The sequence below is a fragment of the Pinus tabuliformis genome, chromosome 3_2 (genome assembly GCF_031772625.1).
Source record: "Pinus tabuliformis cultivar Carrire ecotype Pingquan chromosome 3_2, CPIR1, whole genome shotgun sequence".
Lineage (NCBI taxonomy): Eukaryota > Viridiplantae > Streptophyta > Pinopsida > Pinales > Pinaceae > Pinus > Pinus tabuliformis.
Window position 1 is genome coordinate 348,222,468 of NC_142302.1, and position 6,075 is coordinate 348,228,542.

Sequence of the window (6,075 nt, forward strand, 5' to 3'; positions counted from 1 at the left end):
ATTGCTGAATGACATCAAAGTTGAGGTATTTTAGTATCATTAGGTTGGATTTGAACATCATCACCACTAGATGCATCAATGTCGCTTTAAGCAAGGGGGATAATCCCATAAGAATTATTATGACAAAACCCAGTTTATAAATCCAATACACAAGATAACACACTATATGCACTTTGAGATTTTATCTTTTCTAGTTCTTTTTGGAGGATACTCTTGTTAAAGCATAGTGTAAGAATATTATTGTGACAAAACCCAATACATAAATCCATTACACAAGATAACACACAATATAATCGAATATATAATTTATTCAAACCAAAACTTGAAAGGCTAAAACACCAAACTAGATAGGAACAAAGATAATTAAACCATGTTGAATAACTAGGTAAAAAATACATAAAATATGCAAATTGAGGTCATCAATATGCTTTTGAATGAGATGCAAAGGGATGGGTATGAGCCCATTGTTGTAACATACAATTTCATTATTCATTGGTATGGCCATGCTAACTACATAGGATAAGCTTTGGATATATTTTATGAAATGCAAACGGTAGGGTGTACACTTGACATGGAATGGCTACTCAAGAGGAGCAACTTGTCCACTTGCTTTCCAACCATGTTACATTTGTGGACAACAACTTTCTGGAATAAGAATACATGCAACACACATAAAATGTGTTAAATGTAGATAAAAAATAATCAAAATAATAATATAAATTAAGAAACATTTTTATGAATAAATAAGAATTAGACAAGACTGAGGCACACAATTACCTGAATGAACTCCTCTTGGTTTCAAGAATAATTTATTGGAGTAGTCTAATATTGGAGAAAACATTCCTCATTTTGATGGAGCAACAATGAATTCAACATTGACTTAGTTGTTTGCCTTTTGGAACGAGGGAGGTTTGCTCCAAGGCTATCCAAACCGTAAAGTATTCTCTACTGAATAGGGCCAACCATGTGAGGGTGGAAGATCTTACAACCCCTCCCCTCCCTTCACATCACTCTCCAATCTACAACACCCAATATATCTACCATAAAAAAGTTGATAACAACACATCAAGGTTCATGCATACACACTAGCAAAACATAAAATTGATAAAGAAACATATTTGTTAACACTCATCCCCTGACAACTTTTAAGCAAGTAAATTTCATTTTTTTCTAGCATAAGTACAAAAAATTATGCAAGAACTCATTCAAAAATATTTATACATCAATATGTATTTTTATACATCAATATGCATTTTTATACATTAATATGTATTTTTATACATAAAAAATCTTATACAATGATCTATCTTATACAATACATTATAACATGGTACATCATCAATATTTTTCTGCTTCTTCTTATTACGACCTACATAATTCTTAAGTTTTCCATCCATTTATGATTTTCATCTTTAGGCTGGGGTTTCTTTGATGCATTCACCTTTGGTTGTGATGTTCTCACAGAGTCAAAGATCTAGTGTTGGAGAGTTGCCTACAAAAAATATTAAATTTATATGGTTAGTATTGAATATTGTTGGTTTAAGGGGGCTTGAACCAGGTTTAGAGTGTGTTGCACACCAACAAAACCCTCAACCACTTGCCCTTTCGACAAAGACCTACAAGTAGATCATATTCTCACTTGAAGCATTTATGGGAGGTTGTAAAACCAGGTTTCTGCAGCCAGAGGGATATGCGCGCTATTGCGTATGTGTATTTAGTTATGCTTTATATCTTCCTGCAACTTCACATACATGAACAAATTCAAACTGATGATTGATCTTACAGATTGGTACTTTAACACATATAAATAACAACAAACATTATAACATGTATTCTTTCACATAATTCAGTAACAAGCATGCATAGCGATATCAATAACAACAGAAAATCAACACAGAAAGATACACAATACTTCGCCAAAACTTCTTCCTTATTAATAAGGATCTTCAATACATGCTCTTCCCTAACCTGTGCAACCAGCTGTAGTTGGTCTGCGTACTCAGCTGTAGACTCTTCAAGACCTCCACACACTCAGCTGTGGAGCCTTCCCCAAAAATACAGACTCAAGATAGAGAATACAAACAATCTATGCTTAGTTCTTCTACTTCTTATTTAAAAAATTATTACATTGTCTTTATATAGAATTCCCTACTACAAGACCATGGTCCACACACCATTGATCTGACAAAACAATGACTAATACCCAAAACCCATTACAAAATAAGGGGCTTTGACCCGCCCCAAGCCCCTAAAACACCGCGTGATGAATATAACTTCGTCGGCTCTGCATGCTCCACTCCTCAAAATGTGGAGCCTTTGACCCAAAACTTGGAGCAAGTTGGGTTGCACCCAACATGCCCCCAACACTCACCCATGACTTGTCCCGAGTCACTCAACTTCAGTTCCCTTGATTTTTGCTGCACTTCCATTGTAGACTGCATTATATTGTTGGACTGTCTCTACCATTTGTTTCTCCTATTTGCACACTTCCTCCAACAATGCCTCTGTGGTCGGGCCAAAAACCTTTTGCAATATTTTTGCCTCCCTTTTCTTCAACTCTTTGAGCCTTTCATCCACTTTCTGTGATAGTTTAAGGGCGTCATCCTGCCATGCATGAGTCCTTGCTTGCAAAATTTGCTCCTTCCTATGCAGCTCCTCTATATGATTTTGGAGGTTCTTCCCTTCAGTAATACTGACGAGTCTCTGTAAGAATGGTAGGGTATTTACAACTGCCAAGATTTCATCGCGTTGCTTCTGCTTCACCTGTAATTATTCCTCAATATTTTGGATGTTTGGATCCTCCTGAAGTGGAGTCCAAATCTACATTGTATCATCCAATAATTTTCCGCAGTCCACCACTGTGTCAGAGATGATTTTCAATGCTTCCTTTAAGTCCTTCTGCCTCTACTCCCGCACTTTCGGTGGTGAGGCTGGATGAAACCTTATTTGTAGCTCTGAGGTTGTTTTCTCCGACCGAAACAATTGAAACAGAATAATAAATTGTTTTCTGTGTTCAGGAATTAGCTATTCCTCCCCTTCATTCTTCTCCTGGTGCGAGACTTCCAATTTCTTATTTTTAGGTTTGGTTGAATCAATATAGTAGCAGAATTTTTGACACTTCATACTAAAACTTTATCTTTTCCAGTGTATTCTTTGATTCCTTGATCGTGAGGGCGAGCTTCACGACCTTCTCTGCTGGTGGTTCCTCCTCACAAACCTTCACATTCGGGACTGTGCTATAACTTTCTTCAATGGATTATTCCAACTGTTATTTTCACTTATATGCTTCATCTATTTGCTTAGAAACCTCCTCTAGCTGCTTCTTTAGTGCATCTTTCTCCTTTTCCGTTTGCATTGTCGTCACTGAGGTTCGCTTCTCCCGCTCCTACAACTAAGTTGTTAAACTTTGATGGAATTCATGCAACATCTGAATGGGCAATGTGAAAATATTTATTCTGACATTCTTCCATTCTTTGGCTCATTCTTTTCCCTTTGATGAGTACAAGTGAAGTTCCCTAGCTGGCACCTACACAATTCTAATGCCGAATTGTGTTTCTATTCTTTTCTCTACTTGCAGTGACTAAGCTCTTTGTTCTGGTTGTTTTTCTACCCGCGACAACGACTTCAGCTCCACGATGTCCTTCTATACTTTAGTCATGATCATTCTACATTGATCATCAATTCTATCCCAGGGCTTCGTTGTGATCTCCTGGACCTTTTCTCTAATCTCGTCGATATCCCCATCAGTGAAGACAAGTGTTTCTATGCCTTTGGACTTATCCACATTCTGCTTTTCCTATTTCTTGCCGCAGTTTTTGTGTCTCTCCTTCTAACAAGAAAAGGTGACTCCTATAATAGTCCTGCATCACTGAGGGGTTTCTCATGCTCCTTCTTTGTTTCCTCTATTTCCACCTTGGCATCCTTTCCACTTGTACCTGCATCCTGCGGGGTACCATTCTCTGTTCCAACCACTCCACCAAGTGGGGTCATCCATTCTTCCGGCCATTGCTATACTACGACGAGAAAATCATCTTTAGTTACTAAGTATGGAAATGGGTGCCATGTCTCAGTTGGGTCCTTTGTTGCCTTCACATAAGCTTTGTGGAAGTCTGCTTTGAAATCTGCAATGTGACAATACTGCTTATACAAACTAGGTGATAGCCTTGGATGCTGATTTACCACCATGTGTAGATCCATTGACAAAACCACAAAGAAAATCATATTTTTTGTTGCGCACATCGTCTCCTTAGTAAACTAGAGGGAGGCATACCTCACTCCCTCACAAACATCCACCTCGATAGATGGAAATTGCGAGTCTTTTGGTTCTTTCCACGCAATCAACACGATGAGTATTAATAGCCAAGCGTAGTGGAACGTATTTCCTTCTTCTATGCTTCCCTGTAGTCTGTCAAAAATTCCTTACATAGATAGGCAACCCAGTTAAACTGGACTCCTGCGCTCCACTGCGCAACCAAAGATATTGCAGCTGCAGGCACTTCACTGGCCCTGCACTTCCTCATTATCTTACTTGCCAAGATGTGTGCGGAAAAACACACCCCTTGTTCATCAATGGAATTGATGTCATATCCACGCAAATTCTTCACTAATCCAAACTTTTCTTTCATCATTTGTGCCATCTCCTTATCCTTAATTTTTCCCACAAATTCTTTTTCAAGGCCATTTCCATGATGGGGCAACACTGTAATTTTTCTGATTAACATGTCATCAATGGGGATCCTCATCCCTAGCCAAATGCATCCATCATGTAGCACTGCGAGGAGCTTCTGTAAATAGATTGTACTGGATGTGCTTCTAACAAAGTGTGGCACATTTAGCATATTCAAGAGCCCCGCTCTCTACAATCCTACAACCCACTAGAACAACTCCAAACTCGTAACTCCACTTTCTGGGTACTGAACCTGCTTCAGATATCTAATTGGCTCAGATTGAGGGTATTTTCTATGATTGTTAAAGTCCCAATCTTCCATCTTTAGCTAGGGGATACTCCCAACACTTCACCCTCAAACGACACTTCCTATGGCTGTAACAGAGTGAACATGTCAAACTTTACATCCTTGGTCTCGTTAACCGGCTTGGTGTTTGATTTTCTTGGTGGCATGTAAGGTGGGAGTAGCGGGAATCTATTCATCCTCTATCTGCATGTGTTTAAATTCAACCTCCTCTTCACTATCGTTGATCTGTTGATGCGCCTTTTGTTGTATCGAATTCTTTCCTTTTGCACCTACTTCTTCCCCTTATCTTCTTTGTTCTTCATGCAGAGTTCCATTTGTGTTTTCTTCCTCAGGGATGTTTTGAGTTCCGCCCCAGAGACTTCAGTTGGTCTCTTCTCTTGCTTATTTTGTGGTTGTGGTTCTGTGGGTACCTACTTTCTCGATGACCTCTAGCATCTTGGGGACATGGGTACCTTCACTCCTTGTGCCTCCATAATACCCGCTAGTCCTTCCTCTACAAATACTCCAACAAGTTCTTCAAAACTCCTCTTAGACATATAATAACTCTCTTATATGCAATTTCTCAACTTCTCCAGACTACAAAGTGTCAAATGTGGCGTGAGATATGGTTTTTATAACAAATTTGAATTCCAGCCTCATGATTACTTCAAGATTTTCTTATTTAATGCAGGTATGGGGCTAGATACAACCAAATGTGCTTCATAAATTCTCTTTTCCCATGTCCCTTAATGAAAATTTCCTTTTAATGGTAGATTTTTCCTTCTAATGGTCATATTTCCGGCCAACTTCAACGAACCTTCCCTTGTAAAGCAGTCACATTTTCTTTGTCGTAGCTCCTTTGGACTTATAGTATCTTGAGTATTGTGCAGTAATCTTCCTTCGACGAAGTCCCTTTCTGTAGAGTAGTTTATAGTCTCCTGCCCACTTTCAACTGCAGGTGGCACTAAGACTTCCTTCTCTTCAATTTTTAGTGCGAACCTCCAAGGATAGAGTTGTCCATGTTTATCTTAAATCTTCTACCATTCACGCGTCCCGGAATTAGTTGACCATTAAAATTCGTGAGATGAACTGCACCACCATCAAAGATGTGCTTGATGATATA